This window comes from Erythrolamprus reginae, chromosome 3, assembly GCF_031021105.1.
Source record: "Erythrolamprus reginae isolate rEryReg1 chromosome 3, rEryReg1.hap1, whole genome shotgun sequence".
NCBI lineage: Eukaryota > Metazoa > Chordata > Lepidosauria > Squamata > Dipsadidae > Erythrolamprus > Erythrolamprus reginae.
In genome coordinates, this window is record NC_091952.1 from 249805796 (window position 1) to 249832181 (window position 26386).

Sequence of the window (26386 nt, forward strand, 5' to 3'; positions counted from 1 at the left end):
CCATCATAATATGCATTTATTTTAACTGCTCCATTCAAAAGCCTCTGGTTGGATCATAACATCCAAAAATACAATTAAAAACATAACAACAGAGATTAACAGCCCAGAGGGCATAGCCCCATAACAATAAAATAACGTCATAAAAATAAATTAATAGTGTGGGGAACATTGCAGACTAAAAGGATCCAAAGCTTTCAGACTTTGGGGATGTTTGTCTGAGTAGGACTTTTGCCCATCTCAGAATTCCCCTTCCTACTAATATTTGCAGATAGTTTATGAATTGTTTGGGCATGACCATCAGTGGTGCTAAATCTAAAGAACAATGGAGAGAATTAAATTCAAACACTGAACAGCTATTTAGAAGTGGAATCATGGGCTGTCGCTATAGCAACAGACCACATAGGTTTTAATTTAATTGCAAATCATTTTAGCTTCAACCAGCTCACCCTTTGTTGCTTCCTTAAGACCCAACTGGATGTCACACTACAGACCCTGTCTCCCTCTGAAGTGCCCTCAGCAACAGCTACCAAAAGTAATGCACAATGTGACATTATCAGAATCGGCTTTCTCTTGCCCTCTGCCAAAATCCGTCCTCTCATTGGAATGAGGGAGGGTGGCACAGGCAGTTTGAAGCAATGGGTGTCGGCAACTTGTCGCCCATTCTTCCTCCTGCTGTGGCTTCCTCTCGGCTGAACACACCATGGTTGTTTTTCTGTCAAAATAACCCTGGATATTTACTCCCATATTTGGGAATACCAAGGTTATTTCTTTGTGCCTACCGTCTGTTCTGCCGGGCTCTCTGGTAGGAGCCTCCCGAAAATTCAAGGGTACAAATTGCAGACACACACACGTTTGAAAATTCAAGACCAGAGGAGATAGTCAAAGGTACAATGATTGCCTGGGCGAAAAATGTTGGCCACAATATATATAGAGAGGAATGGGAACAGATTTGGAAGAGAAAATATAAAATTAACAAAATCCATAACATACAAAGAAAACCAATATAATATGCTATACCGTTGGCATCTCCCATCCAAAAGACTAGCCAAAATGCACAAAAATTACAGTCCAATGTGTTGGAAATGTAATAAGACTCAAGGCATCTTTTTTCATCTATGGTGGTTATGTCCAGAGACAAGAAAATATTGGAAAAAAATAAATAATTGGTTGTGTCAAATAACAAATACAAAAATAGAGTATACGCCAGAGTTTTTTCTACTGGGTATTATGAGAGGTACCTATTCTAAAAATGTAAAATATTAAAGCTTGCATATTACAACAGCTGCAAGGATGGTATTTGCACAGAACTGGAAAAATCCGCAAATACCTGAAGACAATGAGATCATCAAGAAAATATACGACTGTACAGAGATGAACAGATTGACAATGGAGATTAATAATCGAAAAGAATCAGACTATTATGAAACCTGGACAAAATGGTACCAATGGACAAAAAAAAGAAACTTAAAAGAAGCATTGAAATAAAATATTAAGAAATCTAAAAGCAATTAAAAGACAATATCGATAGGAATGTATATATGATGTAGATTCATCTGTAAATATGATTATGTACACTTTTTAAAAAATGGAAAAATGTAATAAATATATATTTTTAAAAAAATTCAAAACAATGTTCTATATCCCAAAATTCAAAATAAACTAAGCACTCTTTTTGTATTGCAAAGAGCACTCATCCCAAAACAACCGGGTAGTCTGTACAACTTCCCTTAAGCAGTCATTAAGTACTTAGCTAGCAGCTGTGAAGAAACTTCACACCCCTTCTTCTTCCAATGAAGTGAGACACAAACACACACCTTCCTCTGCTTTGGTTTCAAAGGTGTGAAAAAGCAACAAACAAAGTCCAGAAAACAGCAACACATGATTCCTGAAGAACTGCGATCAGATACTCTTTCACAACGGCCAAACCCACACGCTGCTATTTATAGCAGCAGCCCTAATTACTGGAGCCCCACCCAACCACAGGTGGCCTAATTTTCTCTTGTAATAATCCTTCAGTTGTTGTCTCCTATGCATCACTCTACGCATGCGTGAATGTGTCATTAATTCTTGTTCAGAATCCAAGGATGATACAGATGATTGATCTCCTCCTGGGTTGTCTGCCAAACTCCCCTCTTCCCTGTCACTCCTGCTTCCTTGGTCAGAGGAGGCTTCCTTGGCAGATTCCATCCACCTGCACATTCCTTGGGGCAGGAGCTGGGCCAGAGCTAACCACAACACCGTCCCTGTCCTACTGTCTTTTTATCCTTTCTATCTCTACTTTATACTTATGTTATGTTAATACATACTATAATACTATACTTGTTTGACAAAATAAATAAATATTTCAACAGAAAAAGCAACCATATAGCTCTTCCCTGTTAAACGCTGATTCGGAGGCGAGCTTGTAGCTTAGAGGTTAATATCCTGCCTTGCATGCAGAAGGCTACAAGTTCAAATCCAATAAGGGTATGTCTAGCTGATGAGGCCATAATAAGGCTGAAAAAGATCTATACTAGGCTCCCTTCCTTTTCACATCAGCAAAAATATGTAACCATGCACAACACAAACATATGAGAGAGAGAGGGAGAGAGAGAGAGAGATGAGAGACAGACAGACAAAGAGGGGGAGAGGAGAAAAAGAGAAGGATGGAGAGGGGGAAGAGGCAGACAAACAGAGAGGGGGTGAAGGAGATGAGAGGGAGAGTGGGGAAAGAGAAAGAGAGATGGGAGACAGAGAGGGGTGGGTGGGAGAAGAATGCCTGAAAGACCTCATCCTGTCACTGGGAGTCCAGGTGCTTCAGCAGGTGGTCTGCTGGATTGAAAATTATGAGTATAGTGGTCCTTGGGGTCTGAAAGGTTGGGGACCCCTGTTCTAGATTGCTTCTTTCTTTGATTAGTTTTCATTCATTGTTTCTTCTCTTGCCTTTTGGTGCTTTGAAAAATAGGTTGATGCCCTCTTCTTTGTGGCAGCCCTTCAAATATTGAAACACGTCATGCCTAGCCCTTCATTTCATTAAACTAGCCATACCCAATTCTTGCAACCGTTCTTCATATGTTTTAGTCTCCAATCCCCTAATCATCTTTGTTGTTCTTCTCTGCACTCTTTCCAGAGTTTCACAACTTGAAAAGAAACAGAAAAACCTATGTGGGGGTTAGGTTGCATTTTGTTGTTGCTGCTGTTGTTAGTTGCGAAGTCATGTCTGACACATGGTGACCCCATGGACAATGTTCCTCCAGAACTTCCTTTTCTCTACCATCCCACAGAGTCCATTTAAGGTCACACCTACGGCTTCACTGTCTCCACCAAGCCACCTCATTCTCTGTCATCCCTTTCTTCTCGTGGTCTCAATCTTTCAGAGCATAGAATAGAATATAATTCTGTAGAATAGAATAGAATAGAATAGAATAGAATGGAATGGAATGGAATGGAATGGAATGGAATAGAATTCTGTATTGGCCAAGTTTGATTGGCCACACAAGGAATTTGTCTTTGGTGCATATGCTCTCAGTGTACATAAAAGGAAAGATACATTTGTCAAGAATTATGAAGTACAACACTTAATGATTATAGGGGTCAAAAAATCAATGAGGAAACAATCAATATTAATAAAAATCTTAAGGATACAAACTAGAAGTTACAGTCATACAGTCATTAGTGGGAGAAAATGGGTGATAGGAATGATGAGAAAAGACTGGTGGTAATAGGAGTGCAGACTTAGTAAATAGTTTGACAGTGTTGAGGGAATTATTAGTTTAGCAGAGTGATGGCATTTGGGAAAAGGCTGTTCTTGTGTCTAGTTGTCTTGGTGTGCAGTGCTCTGTAGCGAAGTTTTGAGGGTAGGAGTTGAAACAGTTTATGTCCAGGATGTAAGAGGTCAGTAAATATTTTCACAGCCCACTTTTTGACTCATGCAATATACAAGTCCTCAATGGAATGCAGGTTGGCAGTAATTGTTTTTTCTGCAGTTCTGATTATCCTCTGAAGTCTGTGTCTGTCTTGTTGTGTTGCAGAACCAAAGCAGAAAGTTATAGAAGTGCAGATAGATGACAGACTGTTGTGGTTAGCTCTGGCCCAGCTCCTGCCCCAAGTAATGTGAAGGTGGATGTGGGGGAGACATCTACATGCTGCAGGCCTGTTTTGCTCCCAGTAGAATCTGCCGATAAAGTCTCCTCTGACCAAGGAAGCGTGAGTGACAGGGAAGAGGGGAGTTTGGCAGACAGCCCAGGAGGAGATCAGTCATCCGTATCATCCCTGGATTCTGAACAAGAATTAATGACACATCCACACATGCATAGAGTGATGCATAGGAGAGAACAACTGAAAGATTATTACAAGAGAAAATGAGGCCACGTGTGGTTGGGTGGGGCTGCTGTAATTAGTGCTGCAGATAAAAGTGCAGCCTGGTGTTTTAGCTTCATGGCAGTTTATCTGATTCATTGTTTCGTCAAGATTGTGGTTTTTGCTGTTCAGGATTGTGTGTGTGGACTCTCTGGACTTTAGAATTGGACTCACTTTCCCAGTTATTGGGTCAGCAGTTGGATTGCATTTAACTAGTGCTTTGTGTGTACCAGAAAATCCCTTTGACATTTAAAAAGGGAGCTGTTTCTGTTTTTCTGTGTATAAAAACTTTTGGGTTTTCCTTTTATCATGTGGTGTGTGTCTTCCTGGACTAATTACCCTGTAATTACGGATGGTTGAGACACGCCGGGAGAACACGGACTCAATGATTCCTCTGTAGAACTGTATCAGCAGCTCCTTGGGCAGTTTGAGCTTCCTGAGTTGGCGCAGAAAGAACATTCTTTGTTGTGCTTTTTGATGACGTTATTGATGTTAGGTGACCATTTTAGGTCATTTTAAGTGGCCAAAGTATTTGAGTTTCATCTTCAGGATCTGTCCTTCTAAAGTACAGTCAGGGCTGATCTCCTCTGGATTGCATAGTTTCAATCTTTTTTTTTTCCTCACAGACTTCTAAGGACCCCCGGATATTAATTGGATCTGGTCTCCTCCTCCCGCTCTACATGACATGACATGTTTCAATGCCACAGAAGAAAAAACCCGAATTGCAACATTCCCTCTTCTGACCTATTCATTCTTTTTCCAGTGGAGAACAGTAGTAGCAAGCCTAATTAATGTCTTTCATATCAATTTAACTTGTCCCTGAGAAGTTTCTGCTTTTGTTCTTGGAAAGAGAAGGGATGGGGGAAGGGAGATAATTGTTCTGTCTCCAGAATATAAGGGCGTGCTTTGGAATTCAATCTGTATAATCTATACCTCCTCAAATTCTAATGCAGTTGTATGGTTATTAGAATGGCTGGGTAAGTAAATGGCAGCAAAGCTTTCTTACTCTATAATTTCTGTTTCATACTGTGGAACTATAGCAGTTACTTTTATTAGCAATAGCCATTATTGGGCCTTTTAGCTTCCAGGCTCGAGATAAAGTAATGGCTTCTAATGATTCCTTAATGACAGACTTTATATCCTTGTCATGGTGACATGAATAATGTTATTTATTTTAAGAGAAAGTGATTAGCCGTTCTTTCATAAAAGGCTAAATAGACATTCTGGTAGGGACAAGTTATCCGAGGATGGGCTCTGGTACAAGGCAAAAAGTTCAAAAGTTCTTGTCCTGATGACCAATCCATAAATAATCCTGGACTAAAATCATATTTAAATCAAATTTCTACTTTCTATCATATCTCAAGATCCACAATGGACCACCTAAACATCAAAAATGTCATCAAAACACAACAAAGAATGTTCTTTCTGGGCTAACTCAGAAAGCTTAGATTGCCCCAAGGAGCTGTTGATACAATTCTACAGAGGAATTATTGACTATGTCATCTGTACCTCTATTATTTATTTATTTTATTTATTTATTTATTGGATTTGTATGCCGCCCCTCTCCGAAGACTCGGGGCAGCTAACAGCAATAATAAAACAGCATATAATAATAATCCAATAATAAAAACAATTAAAAACCCATTATAAGAAAAATCAAACAGACATACAGACATACCATGCATAAAATTGTAACGGCCTAGGGGGAAAGAGTATCTCAGTTCCCCCATGCCTGGCGGCAGAGGTGGGTTTTAAGTAGCTTATGAAAGGCAAGGGTGGGGGCAATTCTAATCTCTGCGGGGAGTTGGTTCCAGAGGGCTGGGGCCACCACATAGAAGGCTCTTCCCCTGGGTCCCGCCAAGTGGCATTGTTTAGTTGACGGGACCCGGAGAAGACCCACTCTGTGGGACCTAACTGGTCGCTGGGATTCGTGCAGTAGAAGGCGGTCCCGGAGATAATCTGGTCCGGTTCTGGTTTGGTTCTGCAACCCAACAAGACAGACATCAGAGGATAATCAGAAAAAGCAATTGCTACCAACCTGCCTTTTATTAAGGACCTGTATACTGCATGAGTCAAAAAGAGGGCTGTGAAAATATTTGTGGATACCTCACATCCTGGACATAATTTCAACTCCTACCGTCAAAATGATGGTATAGAGCACTGCACACTAGAACCACTAGATACAAGAACATTTTTTGCCCATATGCCATCACTCTGCTAAACAAATAATTCCTTCAATACTGGCAAACTATTCACTAAGTCTGCACTACTATTACTATTAATCTTCTTATCATTGCTATAACCCATGTCCTTCCACTTATGACTGTAACCTATTGCTTGTATCCTTATAATTAATATTAATTCTTTACTAGTATGATCTGATTGCTTATTTGTATCCTATGACTATCGTTAATAACCATACTTTGACTAGCATTAATAACCAGAGTATCCAACACATTTGCCAGACCAATTCTTGAAAAAGTCCATATTGCATACCGGACATAAATACATTAGAGATGCTTTACTAGAAGAGCCCTCCACTCCTCTACTTGCAACAGAATGCCTTATGCAACCAGAGGTTTACTCTAGGCACTGGGACATAGCAGGAATTAAAGACTTGTTGGTCAGTTTATTTATTTATTTAGTTTAATAGGCTGCCAATCTCCTGGCAGACTCAGTTTAGTATTTCTCTCCACCATTGTTTTACAGGTATTTGGAAGGGTAGCAGAGGGGAGGGGAAAGAGCTTAGAGGGCAGGGCAGAGGAGAGGAAGAGGAGGGAAGAGAAAGGAGGAGAGGGGTGGGGAGAGGAGGAGAGGAGAGAGGGAAGGGGAGAGGGGGAGAGAAGAGAAGAGGAGAGAAGAGAAGAGAAGAGGGGGGAGAGAAGAGAAGAGGAGAGAAGAGAAGAGAAGAGAATGGCAGGGCAGGGCAGAGGAGAGGAGAGGAACAGGAGGGAAGAGAAATGAGGAGAGGGGAGGGGAGAGGAGAAGAGGAGAGAGGGAAGAGGAGAGGAGAGAAGAGAAGAGAGGGCAGAGGAGAGGAACAGGAGGGAAGAGAAAGGAGGAGAGGGGAGGAGAGGGGAGAAGTGAAGAGGAGAGAAGGGAAGGGCAGAGGAGAGGAAGAGGAGGGAAGAGAAATGAGGAGAGGGGAGGGGAGAGGAGAAGAGGAGAGATGGAAGAGGAGAGAGGGAAGAGGAGAGGAGAGAAGAGAAGAGAGGGCAGAGGAGAGGAACAGGAGGGAAGAGAAAGGAGGAGAGGGGAGGAGAGGAGAGGGGAGGAGAGGGGAGAAGTGAAGAGGAGAGAAGAGAAGAGAGGGCAGAGGAGAGGAAGAGGAGGGAAGAGAAAGGAGGAGAGGGGAGGGGAGAGGGGAAGACGAGAGAGGGAAGAGGAGAGAGGGAAGAGAAGAGAAGGGCAGGGCAGAGGAGAGGAAGAGGAGGGAAGAGAAAGGAGGAGAGGGGAGAGAAGAGAAGAGAAGAGAAGAGAAGAGAAGAGAAGAGAAGAGAATATTGGAGTTAAGAAGAGCCTTCATGTAAACAACTCTTATTTGAGGGCACCTAAATACAAAATGATGAACCCAAACAAAGATATGATATCCCAGGGGAATGGCCAGTATATACGATGTCCCAGGGGAAGTGGGGTGGTTGTTTTTTTTTTTGTATTATATAAATATGTTGAGTATTTTAGCCTATATAAATTAATCATTGGGTGTATTGAAGAGAAGATGTTTAGCTAAGGCTCCCTCTTCACACATTTACTGTGTCAAAAGCTTTCTCAAATGTGAGGGCATAATGGAGATAACATCTATAGCATGTCTGCAATAAAAATGCAGTTGTGCATTTTGTCTCTCACCCACAGGCCACTTCCCAACTCATGACTTAAAATGCCTTCATAACAACACCTAGCCATCCATAAAGAAACATTATTGTCATTCTTTGGCACAATGATGGAAATCTGCTTCTAAAAGGCCTTATAAGATCTTAATTGTTCTGGTTTCTGGTAGAAGTTTAGTAATTACAAATAACTCTCATTAAATGCATCATTTCATGAATAAAGCAACTCCGTTTATTTCTCTGCTCTCTTGTACTTCAACACATTCCAGGCATCACTCGGTCCATTATCTCTCTCTTAGCCACATTTCTCACATTCCTTTTCCTGCTTCACTTAGACAAGATTTATTTCCTAACTACATAGCTTTAAAAAAGACAGCAGCACTGACTAAATACAATACAAAATGCTTTGGCTTACTTTAGCGTGGCGAAAACCCCTCCATATTTCTTTACATCAACGTTGAAACTCCACCTTTCTTCTCCACTAGCCCCCTGACGTGCCAATTATGTCACTACAATATTTAACCCATTCCTCTCCTTAATATCTTCTTCCAGACCTTTGCTCTCTACGTTTCTGAATCCTTCTGAATTTAGGATTAACCCAGCGAGCATCTGATTCTCCCTCGCTAGATCCTGAACTCATAGCCCCATCCTGTGGCTGGCCTCCCACCTGTTCTACTACCTGTAACCCCGCCCCCCCCCACTACTTCATAAACACTATCTGAATCCGAGTCCTCAATGTCTTCATCATCCTCCAACTGATCAGGAGTATGTACAACACTAATGAGAAAATTAGGCTATATCTATGGCCACACATAGACAGACACACCTATCAGTCTTATAATTTTTTTAAAAAAAATGTAATTAAGCTATAGATACTGCATACTTAATCTGGTGTAAACCCTGTGAAAAATAACAGAGCTTACGTCCTACTATTCTGATCATTGAAACAGAAATCCTTTTTTTTTTGTTTGAAAATTTATTTAAAATGCAAAGCATTAAACACAATGGTCCACAATATATTAATAATTTCGAAGACATTTTCCTTCGGTTTTATATGTAATTAGCCAATGCATGCATAGTTACAGTATATGCACACCTCTGCTTAATGGGCCATTTCGGGAATATCCATTAAATCTGAATGTCAATTTAAATCTAAATGTATGTCTTGGGAGGTCAATTTATATCAACTGTGTAACTGTGCAAGTGATGCATATAGCATCCGTTTCATTAAAAACTTAATTTAACAGACAAACCCTTGGTTTAGTAGACATTTGTAAATTAAATGAGAATTTAATCCAAGTGAAAGAAGGCTGTAATAAGATTCATTAATTTGAATATCTCCTATCTATCTATCTATCTATCTATCTATCTATCTATCTATCTATCTATCATTTTTCTCTCTATCATCTCTCTCTCTCTATTATCTATCTATCTATCTATCATCTATCCATCCATCCATCCATCCATCCATCCATCCATCCATCCATCCATCCATCTATCTATCTATCTATCTATCTATCTATCTATCTATCTATCACTTTTCTCTCTATCATCTCTCTCTCTCTATTATCTATCTATCTATCTATCTATCTATCTATCTATCTATCTATCTATCTATCTATCTATCTATCTATCTATCTATCTTCTGCAGCAGTGCTGTCATACTCCTAGCCCACTGGCTGGCTGGATCATACACTCGCCACGCCCGCTTCCGGTTTAGCAAAGGAGGGAAATGTCCAGTACATCACATGATGCCATCATGATAACGTGAGTTTGACACCCTTATTTACAATTTTCAGCCAGTCAACCACTTACCCACTTATTGAATGGAATAACCTGTGCAGGGTTGTTGTAGGATTGTGCATTTAAGTAGGGGTTGGTGTGTGGCTTTTTTCTGGTAGATGACTCAGAACAGGAGAATGGCATCGCCCTCCTCCCTTACATCAAAGGCACATATTAACTCCATAGCCAAGACTCTCATCTCCAGAACCAAATGCCTAGCTGACAAAGACCACCTGGAAACGTTCTACCTGTCAATGACTACTTCAGCTTCAATTGCAACAACACAAGAGCACGCAATAGATTCAAACTTAATATTAACTGCTCCAAACTTGACTGTAAATAATACGACTTCAGCAACTGAGTTGTTGAAACGTGGAACTCATTACCTGACTCAGTAGTGTTAACCCCTAACCCCCAACATTTTTCCCTTGGACTATCCACGATTGACCTCTCCAGGTTCCTTAGAGGTCAGTAAGGGGCATGCATAAGTGCACCAGTGTGCCTTCCGTCCCCTGTCCAATTGTCTCTCCTTTATCTCCTTTATCTTTTCTTCCTTTCATATATGTTCTCCTATACTTTTATATCTTTTCTTCTATTCTTTTCTTTATTTATATTATTACATATCTATTCTCTTCAATGTGTATTATGTATTGGACTAAATAAATGAATGAATGAATGAATGAATGAATGAATGAATGAATGAATGAATAAATAAATAAATAAATAAATAAACTGATTTACACAGTCTCACAAACATATTAATTTCTAACAGATTCCAAAAAAACCTCCCAAACACCAACCCAATCCAAAAGGAGACACTCCTCCAGAACCGAGACACAGAACAGGAGAATGGCCTCGCCCTCTTCCATTGCAGATAAAATCAGCAAAATTCTCCACAAACACAATATCAATGCAGCCTTTGGCACTGACCAAAAAATAGCCAACATCTTAAGAAACCTCAAAGACAAGATCCAGCTAGAAAACCAAGGAGTCTATGAAATGCCATGAAAAGTCTGCCCGGCCACATATGTTGGACCAACTAATAGGAGAATAAACACATCACATTGCAGAACACAAGAATGCAGTGAGAAAAGAAGAAAAAACTTCCTCCCTTTTCCAACACCTCAACACAACAGGACATGAAATTGATTTCGAAAGAACTACATTAATTTTCAAAACCTAACACTCCAACAAAAGAATAATTATGGAAGCCATTGAAAAAGAGAAACACCCCTCAACATGAATAAATCTGATGATACCTTCCACTTATCAAATATCTGGAAACTAGACCTTATCAGCAAACGAATCCCAGCCACAAAAACTGAAACCGGACCCAGAACAACACAGGACACCACTAATCACCCTCACCAGACCCAAAACCACACTCACCCTACAGACAAAATACAACCGCCACCCAGAAGCCAAACAACAGCAATGCCTCCAACTGCTGCACCTCCCCTCCGAAACACACACAAAGCAAACCAACACACACCATAAAGACATGATCAGACCACAAACTCGGAGTCAAACCAAAACCCAAGATGTTATATCACAGACATACATTACAAAACAGCTGACTAGTCTGCAGGCTCCAACTGCCACAACTACTCAGGATGTCACCTCTAATCTGCAAACATCAACTAATCTGCATACATCAATTGCATCAATTAATCAAGGTGTTACCCCGCCAACTAATCCGGAAGTTTCAACACAGCTTGCAGCAGCTGAGCCAGCAGTCCACACCCACCCACCAGTATTTATAGAGGGAAGGCAGCTCAGATCATGCTTTGTTCACCCAAGCACAAAGACAAAAGCACCAGCCTGAAGATGATGGCTGAGACCTCGTGGAAACATTGCCAGGATTCTCTGAAACTTACAGGGGAAGAAACCCAACTGTTTTGGAGAGAAACTTAGAACATTCATATTTGGGCAGGCTTTTTCAAGTACAGTGATACCTCATCTTACAAACACTTCATCATACAAACTTTTTGAGATACAAATCCAGGATTTAAGATTTTTTTGCCTCTTCTTATAAACTATTTTCACCTTACAAACCCACCACCGCCGCTGGGATGCCCCGCCTCCGGACTTCCGTTGCCAACGAAGCACCTGTTTTTTGCACTGCTGGGATTCCCCTGAGGCTCCCCTCCATGGGAAACCCCACCTCCGGACTTCCGTGTTTTTGTGATACTGCAGGGGAACCCCAGCAGGCGAATCCCAGCAGCACAAAAACGGGTGCTTCGCTGGCAACGGAAGTCCGGAGGTGGGGTTTCCCAGCGAGGGGAGCCTCAATGAAATTGTAGCATCGCAAAAACACAGAGGTCTGGAAGTGGGGTTTCGAGGACTTCAGTGTTTTTGCAATGCTGCAATTTCACTGATGCTCCCTTCTCTGGGAATCCCCACCTCTGGACTTCCGTTGCCAGCGAAGTGCTCATTTTTGCGATGCTGGGATTCCCCTGCCGGGATTCCCCTGCAGCATCGCAAAAACACAGAAGTCCAGAGGTGGGGTTTTCCATGGAGGGGAGCCTCAGGGGAATCCCAGCAGTGCAAAAATGGGTGCTTCAGCTGGCAAAAGGGGTGAATTTTGGGCTTGCACGCATTAATCGCTTTTCCATTGATTCCTATGGGAAACATTGTTTCGTCTTACAAACTTTTCACCTTAAGAACCTTGTCCCGGAACCAATTAAGTTTGTAAGACAAGGTATCACTGTATTATGATTGGTTGAAGCCCTGTAGGCCAAGAGGATAAATTACAGGGATTTGCCTGCAGTTCTTCAGTTCCAGTTTTCACTCAATAAATGTTGTTGTATCTTTTATGGTTTGTTTCTTGCCTGCTGAAGCCCACTACACAATATATATATATTTTCAGACAAAAGGGAGGGGAAAAGGTTTGAATTTCACGGAGCTCTTTTCCCAGCTTTTACACGCCCTCTGCATTTTTATTGTCACTGCACTGGGAACCATCAGCAAAACAATTTGAAAGGGAAGACACGGAGAAGTAGCAAAAGATGAGGCTGTCATTCTGCTCAGCGCGGTGTCAAATTGTCAAAGAACATTACTGCTTTCAACATTTTACCTGGATTATGTTCCTTCCATTCCTTAGGATTTGAGGATGCATTTTGCAGACAATGGTCAGACAATGCAGACCATGGTCAGGAGAGAACCCTGTTTCCCTGCATATGTTTTATGGAACAGAAGGATGTGAATAATATTTGCTACAGTTTACTGCCTAAGGCTTCACTACCAATGGATAATATGAAGGGGAGAGGGTATCAAAGGGAGTGAGGTTGACTTGAAAAAAGTGTCCACTTTGAAATCCATTAATGTTAGAAGCATAGAAACATAGAAGATTGAATCAACTCCCCCCAGAGATTCTCACTGCCCCCACCCTCCTTGCCTTCTGCAAGAGTTTAAAAACACATCTTTGCCGCCAGGACTGGGGACATTAGATCTTCCCCTGTCCAGCTTATGTTCTGATACAAAAGTAATATACATATCGTCTATCTATATGTTTTTGTATGTTTTATATGTGTTTATTTTTCCTCTTTCCTTTTTGTTATGTTACTGTTTTTGTTTTTATATGTAAATACTCAATAAAGATATTAAAAAATTGATAAAAGGAATGAGATGTGGAATATAGAACATAGAATAATAGACATAGATTTAGAATAACTTTATTGCCACTTTGAATGTATACATAGAGCCATGGTGGTGCAGTGGTTAGTACTGTAGTACTGTAGACTACCTTTGCCTTCAATTTGACAGTTTGAATCTCACCAGGCTCAAAGTTGTCTCAGCCTTCTATATTTCTGAAGTGGGTCAAATAAGGACCCAAATTGTTGGCAGGGAGGGCAATATGCTGACTCTGTAAACCACTTAGAGAGGCTGTAAAGCACTGTGAAGCTGTATATAAATCTAGGTGCTGTTACTATACTCCTAGAAGTATTGGGGATTTTCATCTCTGGAGTCTATAAGAAGATTCTTATATAAAGTATATCAGTCTAAGTGCTATTGGTACTGCTACACAAATCAGGTTGCAGGTTTTGGGATTGGCTAGTTTTTAAAAAATGATATTAGGTCACCCCTAAATCAGGTCTAGTATTGTTCACCTGAGCTTGGGGTTAACGGTTATGTGAATTGAGACACAAAGTTGTCCCTTTGCCCTGTCAAAAAGGGAAGTGTTTCCACCTGGAGTAGGTCAAACGAGAGTAGTACCTTTCACATCAGTAAACTGAGAAATAAGGTTCTATTCTATTCTATTCTATTTTCTATTCTACTCTGGTGTAGTCTACTCTACTCTACCCTACCCTACCCTATCCTATCCTATCCTATCCTAATTCTCTATTCTCTTCAGAAGAGAAGGATTTAGGGGTAGTGAGCAGTGTGGTCGGGCAGTAGGAAAAGCAAGTAGGATGCTTGGCTGCATAGGTAGAGGTATAACAAGCAGGAAGAGGGAGATTATGATCCCGCTATATAGAGTACTGGTGAAACCACATTTGGAAGACTGTGTTCAGTTCTGGAGACCTCACCTACAAAAAGATATTGACAAAATTGGACGGGTCCAAAGACGGGCTACAAGAATGGTGGAAGGTCTTAAGCATAAAACGTATCCGGAAAGACTTCATGAACTCAATCTGTATAGTCTGGAGGACAGAAGGAAAAGGGGGGACACGATCAAAGCATTTAAATATGTTAAAGGGTTAAATAAGGTCCAGGAGGGAAGTGTTTTTAATAGGAAAGTGAACACAAGATCAAGGGGACACAATCTGAAGTTAGTTGGGGGAAAGATCAAAAGCAACATGAGAAAGTATTATTTTACTGAAAGAGTAGTAGATCCTTGGAACAACCTTCCAGCAGATGTGGTTGGTAAATCCACAGTAACTGACTTTAAACATGCCTGGGATAAACATATATCCATTGTAAGATAAAATACAGGAAATAGTATAAGGGCAGACTAGATGGACCATGAGGTCTTTTTCTGCCGTCAGTTTTCTATGTTTCTATGTTCTATTCTATTTTATTCTATTCTAGTCGTCTAGTCTAGTCTGCATTCTATTCTATTCTATTCTATTCTATATTCTATTCTATTCTATATTCTATTCTATTCTATTCCCATCCCATCTTATCCTATTCTCTCCACCTACTGTACCTGGGTGCAAACTAGTTTAAATTTCTACCTGGCATCCTGAAACGAAGATTCCTGTTGTGACAATTGTGTTGACAGCCAATAGATTCAGAACTGTCAGACTTGTGACTCCAAACACAGATGCACCAACATCTTCTGCCAGCCAATGGCTGAACCATTCAGTCTGGCAGTTTCATCTTTGCCAAGTTTACACATTCTTCCTTCACACTCAACCAGTGTGGTTGGCAGTCCCCCCCCCCCAGGTCTCCCTAAACCAAATGAGCAATTCCCCAAAAGCATCCCCTCCCAAGGGTGTTTGGCTGTCACTTTCTGCATTGTCAAATCTCAGCATGAAGTTCCCTTTCCTTTCCAGCTGGTTTAGTGGTTTAGAAAACTGGGCCTGATAATTTGCTTTAAAGGAATTCTGTTTTCCCTGCTGTGAAATGGGTATCTATTCTTCTCTTGTCCCAATTAGCCGCTCCCGTTGTCTCCTTCATTCCTCCCTCTGTCACAATATTTTGCTAAGCGTTTATTTAAGAAAAACAGCCAGCCGTTCTATGTAAGCAGCCTCTAGGTAATGAAGAGCACCAAGCTGTGAAAGTAAAACACCAGAATAGTTAGCTGTGGACGTGAATATGGAAATTGGAATAGACTGCCCTAATTAACCAAAAACACAACACTGAGTGTCTGCAACACTCAACGAAGGAAACAGAAGAGCGGTGGATATCAACACAGCAGCATTGGGTGGGATTGTGTGTGCACTTGTGTTGAAACAGGCAAGATGGTGTCAAGGAGTAGGTGGGGGGGACATGATAGTAATGTGTTGTGGTTGGCTCTGGCCCAGCTCCTGCCCCAGCGAATGGGGAGGTGGATGCAGGGGAAACTTCAACATGTCACAGGCCTGTGTTATTGCTGACAGAATCAGTTCAGAGTTTAGTTTCCTCGGACGAAGAAGAAGGTGGGAGTGACTCGGTAGAGGAGGGCTTGGCACACAGCCAAGGCAGTCAATCTTCCTTATCTTCTATTGCTTCAGATGATGACGTTTTGGACACACGCAAGCACAGAATTATACGTAGAAGAGACCACGTAAGAACATATTACAGGAAATAAGGGAGGCCACCTGTGTTTGGGTGGGGCTCCAGTAACTAGGGCTGCTGCTATAAAGAGCAGTATGTGGGTTTGGCCATTGTGGAAGAATATCTGTTCACAGTTCGTCAGGAATCTTGTGTGCTGGACTTTGTTGCTTTTTTACGCCTTTGAAACCAAAGCAGAGCAACGTGTGTGTGTGTCTCACTCGTTGGAAGAAGAAGGGGTGTGAAGTTTCTCCAAAGCTGCTAGCTAAGTACTTAATGACTGCTTAAGGGAAATTGTACAGACTACCCGGTTGTTTTGGGAAAAGTGCTCTTTGCAAAACAAAAAGAGTGCTTAGTTTATTTTGACTTTTGTGATAAAGAATATAGTTTTGAATTTTCAAACGTGTGTGTGTCTGAAATTTGTAGCCTTGAATTTTCTGGCGGCTCCTATCAGAGAGCCCGGCAGAACAGTAATGTTTCAGTATTTCAGGGGCAGCCACAAGAAAAGCTGGTCAACCTATTTTCCAAAGCACCAGGAGGTGGGGAAAAAAGCCCTCTTCCAGCTCATGAATACCTGAACAGGACCCAACAGTCCTGGAGAACAATTGTCCAGTCTCCAATCTCCCCTTTTTAGGAAGTTAGTAGAAGCCTAGTGGGGGCTTCAGTTCCAAACGTTTTTGAAGGAAGTGGATTACATAGACCCATTTCAGTTGGGTTTTAGGCTCAATAGTAGTTGAATAGTTTTTGTTCAACAGTAGTAACTGTGAGAGGGATCTTGGAGTCCTAGTGGACAACCATTTAAATATGAGCCAGCAGTGTGCACCAGCTGCCAAAAAAACCAGCACAGCTTTGGTCTGCAGAGTGATAAAATCAAGATCACGTGAAGTATTAATACCACTTTATAAAGCCTTGGTAAGGCCACACTTGGAATACTGCATTCAGTTTTGGTCGCCATGATACAAAAAGGATGCTGATACTTTAGAAAGAGTACAGAGAACAGCAACAAAAATGATTAGGAGACTGGAGGCTAAAACATATGCAAGAACTGGGCATGGCTAGTTTAATGAAAAGAAGGACCAGGGGAGGTTTGATAGCAGTGTTCCAATATCTCAAGGGTTGCCACAAAGAAGAATAGAATAGAATAGAATAGAATTTTATTGGCCAAGTGTGATTGGACACACAAGGAATTTGTCTTGGTGCATATGCTCTCAGTGTACATAAAACAAAATATACATTTGTCAAGAGTCATGTGGTACAACACTTAATGATTGTCATAGTGGTCAAATAAGCAATGAAGAAGCAATATTAATAAAAATTGTACGGATATAAGCAACAAGTTACAGTCATACAGTCAACATGGGAGGAAATGGGTGATAGGAATGATGAGAAAAACTAGTAGAATACAGAAATAAAATGAGTGTGGCAAAAATAAGCAAAGGTAGTGCCACACCTCCAAGCTGGTTCTCTCAGTGGTGCCATAGGCACCGCCATCTTGTTTTTGGTTTCTGTGCATGGGCAGAAGCTTTGTTTTAGCACTGTGCATGGGAAGAAGCTTTCTGCACGCCCGTGTGGCAGATCAGTGAGCAAACCAGCAGTGAAGAAAACCAGAACCCACCCCTGAAAGTGGACACCACTTATAGTTTCTCATCATCTTTATTTATTATCTTTATTTATTAATGAAGTTAATTCATGAATTTATAAATGCACCAACTCACCTTTATATCCAAAACAAAGAAACTGAAATGGAATAATAGAATAGCAGAGTTGGAAGGGACCTTAGAGGTCTTCTAGTCCAAACCCCTGATCGAGCAGCATCTTGGATTAGGAGTTGCCCAATCTCTGCTTAAAATCCTCTCGTGGTGGAGCACCCACAACTCTTGAAGGCAAGCCATTCCACTGATTCATTGTTCCAAATGAGTGACACATACAATATCCCAAATATCAAAACCAGTCACACAGATGGTGATGGTTGTTTTTCAGAATTTTGCAAGCGTCTTGGAACTCACACTCAAGCTGCCAACTTGGAGAAGAAGAATTTCTTCCTCTGAACTTCAGTGACTATTGATTATTAAAGTCCTTATTAAATGCTCACGTCAGGTAACATAAAAGTGACAGTGTAAAAGTACAGGCGGAATTGATTCAACTTCCCTAGTAGGGAACGGTGGAAGTCACAAAGAAGACAGAACGTTACATCGGGCTTCAGTAAGGGCCCTCCTGTGAGTTGGACACAAACTATTAACAGTGTGAGTAGCAGCTGAAACAGCTCTTCCTCAAGTAGGTGAGGAGTACAATAAAGCCCTTAAAATTTAAAAGAAAACCAAGTTATCACGGTTACTGATCTTTGCATTGTGATTGTCAAGGATCCAACTACTGCATCCCATTCAATGAGAACAATGAGGCAGGCATATTCTTCAAAGAACATTTTTGGGGATACATCAAATTGGCATATTCTTGGTGGAAAACCGGCTTGAAGTTCCTGCCAGTTTTATGCCCAATTAAAAGTAAAACTTTGTCACTTCCCCCACAAAGTCTCCAGTCACATGGTCCAGTTGCTAGGTGACCTCAGTCTCCATCTTTCGAACACACCGGCCCCAATGTCCTTGATTCCCAGGGGAAATAATTTTATTTTGGCTACAACACCCCAGCTATCTCTACGCACACAGCCTCCTTGTCGCCTTAGCTCCAGGCTGTGTCAGCCCTGAAGCAGAGAGAAAAGGAAACTCCCTAGGGAAAAGGCTACAAAAAGAAAAGGGCCACCGTTCAGCCAACTTCAGGGTTGACAGTGATAATATATCATAGCACTGAAAGGTCTCTGGCCTAACAATAACAACAACAGAGTTGGAAGCGACCTTGGAGGTCTTCTAGTCCAACCCCCTGCTTAGGCAAGAAACCCTACACTACTTCAGACAGATGGTTATCCAACATCTTCTTAAAAACTTCCATTGTTGAAGCATTCACAACTTCTGGAGGCAAGCTGTTCCACTGATTCATTGTTCTAACTGTCAGGAAATGTCTCCTTAGTTCTAAGTTGCTTCTCTTCTTGTTCAGCTTCCACCCATTGCTTCTTGTTCTACCCTCAGGTGCTTTGGAGAATAGGTTGAATCATTGAGTCTGTCATCTGCACCTCTATAACTGTCTGGTTTGGTGCTGCAACCCAACAGGACCAACACAGACTTCAGAGGAGAATCAGAACTGCAGAAGAAACCATGGCTGCCAACCTTCCTTCCTTTGACTGCACTAGTCAAAAAGAGGGCAGTGAAAATATTTCCTGACCCCTCGCATCCTGGACACAAATTGTTTCAACTCCTACCCTCAAAACATTGCTACAGAGCACTGCACACCCAGACAACAGGTTTTTTCCCCCGAACGCCATCACTCTACTAAACAAATAATTCCCTCAACACTGTCAGACTTTTTACTAAATCTGCACTTCTATTCTAGTAGTTTTTTCTCATCATTCCTGTCATCCTTTTCCTCCCACTTAGGACTGTAGGACTGTATGACTGTAACTTGTTGCTTGTATCCTTAAGATTTTTATTAATAAAAATTGTTTCTTCATTGCTCATTTGACCCCTATGACAACCATTAACTGTTGTACCACATGATGCTTGACAAATGTATCTTTTATGTACCCTGAGAGCATATGCACCAATAATAATAAAATCAATAATAATAGTAATAATAATAATAATGATAATAATAATGATGATGATAATAATGATAATTTGTATTTGTATTTATTAGATTTGTATGCCGCCCCTCTCCGAAGACTCAGGGCGGCTAACAACAATATAAAAAGACAATGTGAACAAATCTAATATTAAAAACAATCTTAAAAACCCCAATTTAAAGAACCACTCATACAAACAAGCATACCATGTATAAATTCTATAAACCTAGGGGGAAGGGAAATTTCAATTCCCCCATGCCTGACGACAGAGGTGGGTTTTAAGGAGATTGCGAAAGGCAAGGATAATAATAATAATAATAATAATAATAATAATAATAATAATAATAATAATAATAATTTATTAGAATTGTATGCTGCCCCTCTCCGAGGACTCCGAGGACAAGACAATAAAGTATTCTGTTCTGTTCTGTTCTCTTCTCTTCTATATTATTTCTACTCCTAATAGTTAGAATAGAAATGTTTCAAACAAATTAACTCCACTGAAGTAATGGAATCATGTCCTCAGTATCATAAGCAAAGGAATGCTTGCCCTTGCTTGCTTAATTAATGTCATTTTAAATGAAGCTGACAGTGAGAACTCTGGGGAAATCTCCCTCCACCGAGGAGGCCTGCAGTGCACAGTGATTGTTTAAGGAAGCAGAAGAAGAATTTAGTCTAATGCTACCAGAGGAAAGAACTGTTCACACCATAAAGCACCAGTGAACATATTTAACAAATATATTCACACTTTCCCTTTCCCTGCCTCTTTTTCCAAATCAATGGAAGAGAAAGAACATTGCTGTACATCAAGTCTGAGGAAATGCACAGTTTGCAGAAATTGGATCACCTTAAATGAAAAGCATCCCACTTCCCATTCAAAATGATTGTCTCCGTTGGAACGTATTTGAGGTGGCTTGCCTGAGACATCCTAAGAGGGAGCCTCAAACTGAAAGATAGCTTGGGTTTGGATTTAGAAAACTCTGCTTCCAGTTCCAGATGCATATCTGTCAACTGTCCAATTAGCAAACCCAAAACAAGGAAATTCTATCAGGAGAATTGAATTCCCAAATAGCAATAGCACTTAGACCTATATTATTATTATTATTATTATTATTATTATTATTATTATTATTATTATTATTATTATTATTTTATTATATCGTAAGCTCCTTAAGACCCACCTTTGTCGTCAGGCATGGGGGAACTGAGACATCTCCCCCGGGCATATACAATTTATGAATGGTATGTTTGTGTGTATGTGTGTTTAGAAAATGGGGTTTCTTTTAAATATTTTTAAATAGTAATTTAGATTTGTTGTAAATTGTTTTCACTTTGTTGTGAGCCGCCCCGAGTCTGCGGAGAGGGGCGGCGTACAAATCTAAATAATGAAATAAATAAATAAATAAAATAAATTATTATTTATTAGATTTGTATGCCGCCCCTTTCCATAGACTCGGGGCGGCTCACAACACAATAAAGACAGTTATAACAAATCTAATAATTTACAATTTAAAATATTTTTTAAAAAACCCATTATTAAACAAACATACACACAAGCATACCATACATAAATTGTGTAGGCCCGGGGGAGATGTCTCAGTTCCCCCATGCCTGACGACAAAGGTGGGTTTTAAGGAGTTTGCAAAAGGCGAGGAGGGTAGGGGCAGTTCTAATCCCTGGAGGGAGCTGGTTCCAGAGAGTCGGGGCCACCACAGAGAAGGCTCTTCCCCTGGGGCCCACCAACCGACATAGTTTAGTTGACGGGACCCGGAGAAGGCCAACTCTATGGGACCTAATCGGTGGCTGGGATTCTTGCGGCAGAAGGTGGTCTTGGAAATATTCTGGTCCGATGCCATGAAGGGCTTTAAAGGTCATAACCAACACTTTGAATTTTGACTGGAAATTGATCGGCAACCAATGCAGACTGCGGAGTGTTGGTGTAACATGGGCATTCCTAGGGAAGTCCATGATTTCTCTCGCAGCTGCATTCTGCACAATCTGAAGTTTCCGAACACTTTTCAAAGGTAGCCCCATGTATATACTGCTTCACAGTGCTTTTACAGCCCTCTCTAAAAGCAGTTTACATAGTCATCATTACATCTTACAGCTTACATTAGAGAACCATCTTTCAGCTGTGGCGAGGGGGGCATTTGCCCAGGTTTGCCTGGTGCACCAGTTGCGGCCCTACCTGGACCGGGAGTCATTGCTCACAGTCGCTCATGCCCTCATCACCTCGAGATTCGACTACTGTAATGCTCTCTACATGGGGCTACCTTTGAAGAGTGTTCGGAAACTTCACTTTATATATGAGGTTCGGATTCTTTTTGCCGATGTGGAGGGTAGAACATTTGCTGGTTGATATTTGAAGTTGCCATGTGCTAGACCAATGTGAGAAAAAGTCGAGGTCTTTTTGGAGAGTAGATGTGTTGTCCGTGGTGTTGAAAAGTTTTACATCGTCAGCGAAAAGAACACAGTTGCTTGTGATATGATCGCATAGGTCGTTGATGTAGAGAATAAATAGAGTAGGTCCTAGTACGCTGCCTTGGGATATGCCACTTTTAACCTAGACAGGGGTGGAAATGGCGCTTCCAATTTTGACAACTTGTTGCCTGTTTGACAGGAATGCAGTAATCCAGCTATGGAGGAATCCAAAGATGCCATAGGATTTGAGTTTTAGGAGTAGTTTGTCATGGACCACTGAATTGAAGGCTTTGCAAAAGTCAATATAAATTGCATCAATGGATTTTCCTTGATCTAGGTGGGTAGTCCATATGTTTTTGCAGTGAAGTAGTTGAAGGTTGCAGGATAATTTCTTTCTGAATCCAAATTGTTTGTTAGAGAGTAGGTTATTAGATTCTAAGTAAAGGGTGATTGATTGATAAAACAATGTACAGCAAATCTAATAATTTAAAAACACTAAAAATCCCATTATTAAAAGCAAACACATACCATACATAAATTGTATAGGCCCGGGGGAGATGTCTCAATTCCCCCATACCTTGGTCTCGAATTCTATTAACCATGTATCCTCTTACCATGTCCCATCGTCCCATCAATTCTCACAAATTAGTTTCATTGGCCGAATTTATTCTCTTATCCATGTTTTGAACTGCTCTGTCAAAACAAATTTATTTCACTTCTCACAAACCTAGTATAAGTGATGCCCAGGAAAGTTTTTATGGGGGACAAACGTATAAGAAATCTCATAGACCTTTGCTCTTGGTCAGGTATATTGCAAATAAGATTACACACAAAAGCTATATATTTTAAAACCATTGGTAGTGAATATTTTATTATGCCTCAGTTTCATTTTTGACCAGCAATGCTATGAATATGTTATAGTTTTAAAACAGCAGATACTATCAACAGTATTTACCTGGCCTTTTCAAGTGGATTTTTATATTCTAAATTCCATGAGTCTTCTTGCTGGCTCCATTTTTATAACATGTATTTGATTTGCCTAATGAAGTGTTCAGGAGAATGCAAAAGCTTAAACATACTGTTCTGTTAACTTGATTGGCATTAATTAAAGATACTGCTAAGTTCTTCTATTACTTCTCCATACAGCTATACCTTCATAATTGCTGTTAATATGACCTGGAATATGGTTTTTTTTTAAATTTAACCATTCATAGTAAAAGTCATTACAAGAGAAAGAGGACTTTCTCACCTTTTTGTGAAGGAAGACTTGATCCTAGATATAAGTGGGCTCAACTTACAGTCATTTTTTAAATGATCATTCAAAGTTACAATCGTAGTTAGATCCTGACCAGCTCAAGGTTGACTCAGCCTTCCATCCTTCCAAAGTCGATAAAATGAGGACCCAGATTGTTGGGGGAAATATGCTGACTCTGTAAACTTCTTAGAGAGGGCTGTAAAAGCACTATGAAGCGGCATATAAGTCTAAATGCTATTGCTGTTGCTTGAGCAGGGGTAGAAGACATCTAAGGTCCCTTTCAACTCTGTTATTCTGATATTCTGTTAAGTATACATCATGGTTGTCCAATCTGTGGCTTGTATATAAGTCTAAGTGCTATTGCTATTTTCCTCCCTCCCTCCCTTCCTTCCTTCCTCCCTTCCTTCCTTTCCCCCTTCCCTCCCTCATCCCTCCCTGTGGTTATAATGCAGTATTGCAGGCTACTTCTCCTGACTGCTGACTGCCAGCAGTTCGGCAGTTCAATTTTCACCTGCTCAAGGTTGACTCAGTCTTCCATCCTTCCAAGGTGGGTAAAATGGGAGCCTAGATTTTTGGGGGAAATATGCTGACTCTGTAAAGCATGGTGAAGTGTTATATATTGTAAGTCTAAGTATATACGGTTTTGCTTAACAACATAAATTAAGAGCTAAATTGTGGGACCTATATAATATTTCATTGGTGCTGCTTATATAAGGATCAATTTGTACAGCTGCTTATATAAGGATTATATTATTATCCTTTGGGATTGTGCAGCATAGGAGTCCAATTAAATAAACAAATAAATAAAATTACCCACCTTTTATCTGTTGATTCAAGAACTATCGAGTTGTGTCACTGTTCTGTGCTGAATCGTGGCTGATTCTTAAAGCTAATCAGGTTTGGTCTTTCTTAACATTTGGATGGGAAATTATCAGAAGATCCCAGGGCAGTAGACTGAGAATTCAAAAGCCAAAGGAGGAAATTATTGTTGATAGTCAAATAAAACTTTTTTTCTAAAATAACTTTTGCAGCTCAGAGTTGAAATGTGGGGTCATTGGTGTTCCTGTTCTGGGTTGTTTCCTTATAAATAAACTAGATAACTTCATCAGTGCTGGTTAAGAATAGGGTTTGCATATCCTACTTCTTTAATAGGACTGATGATGTTACATAGTTTGGTAATGAAATGTCTTCAAGAAAACAAACTCAGAATCCCCAAGAAACCCTGCAAAATTGGTCTAAGTCAACAGCTTTCTGCATTGAAGTAGTCATAGCAAGGGAAAAAAAGAAGATATTATTTGCTTGTTCCCTAAATTTAACACACATACAACACAGCATTGGTTGGAGTGGAGAAAATCAACACATTTAAATCGAAAACCTCATGGCCAGTTCTGTGATGGAAGCAAAGGGGAATGTAATTATGAACCTCATTATAGTTGCATGCAAGCCCATGCAGAATTTCAAAGAGTTCGTTTTTTAATTATTTGACTGAAGCAAAACCCAAGAAAAAAAGCATACACATTGTGAGGGGTGGGGGAAAAAGGTTTGTACAGGGATGGGTGTGCAGATTGCAAATATGAGAAACAAATTAAGCATAAGTAGTGATGGGCAAACTGAACTCGCACAATTCGGCGTCTGTCCTGAATTTTGCAGTGTTCGGTATGTCGAACATGAACCCAAAATTTCTTGAAACTTCGGGCAAAGTTCGGGGTCATGTTCAGCGTTTGGAGCTTTGACGTCACCGGCAGGTTGCTAAGGACGCCAAGGTGATCACTTCCTGGATTCCATGGAATCCAGGAAGTGATCACCTTGGCATCCTTAGCAACCTGCCAGTGACGTCAAAGCTCCGCCCCTGGAATCTCTTCATGGGAGGGATTCCCCATTCGGGTTCGAGTTCGGGTTCAGTTCAGGGTTCTGCTGAATTTTGCATAAAGTTTGTCCGAACTTGCCGAACCCGAACACTGTTGGTTTCGCCCATCACTAAGCATAAGCAATACTGAATTAATTCCCTTATTTATTTACTTTATTCGATTTGAAGGCTGCCCTTCTCCTTTGGACTCAAGGCGACTCACAGTGGTAAAAATAAACACACTAAATAATAATAATACAGTTTAAAACATTAAAAATATACAAAACCCACCATTAAAATAACCAGTCATGTCTCTTTCATACAAATGGTTGGAGCGAAGCTCACAATCCTTAGGCCTGCCAGCATAGATGTGTTTTTAATGCCTTTTGAAAGGCAAGGAGAGTGTGGGCGGTGCAAATCTCTAGAGGAAGTTGGTTCCAGAGGTCAGGGCCACAACAGGGAAGGCTCTTCCCCTTGGACCCACCAGTCGGCATTGTTTAGCCGATGAGGCCCAGAGGAGGCTGACTCTGTGTGACCTAATCGGTCGCTGGGATATTTGAGGCAGAAGACGGTCCCGTAAATAATCTGGTCCAATGCCCTACATTGGACATTGGGCCAGATTAATTCCAATAAAAGCGGAGGAGGGGGGAAAGATGCCTGGAATAAAATCCAGGTTAATCAATAGAGCTTAGAACTCTTGTTTTTATGAAGCATAGATAAAAAAAAATATTGCAATGTGGACTTCATCTCCCAGAATTCCCCTGCCAGTAATGCGTAGAACTAAGGAGAAAATTCCAGACAGTTAGAACAATAGATCAGTGGAACAGCTTGCCTCCAGAAGTTGTGAATGTTCTAACACTGGAAGCTTTTAAGAAGATGTTGGATAAGCATTTATCCGAAGTAGTGTAGTTTCTCCTGCCCAAGCAGGGGGTTGGAATAGAATAGGATAGGATAGGATAGGATAGGATAGGAGAGGAGAGGAGAGGAGAAGAGAAGAGAAGAGAAGAGAAGAGAAGAGAATTCTTTATTGGCCAAGTGTGATAGGACAC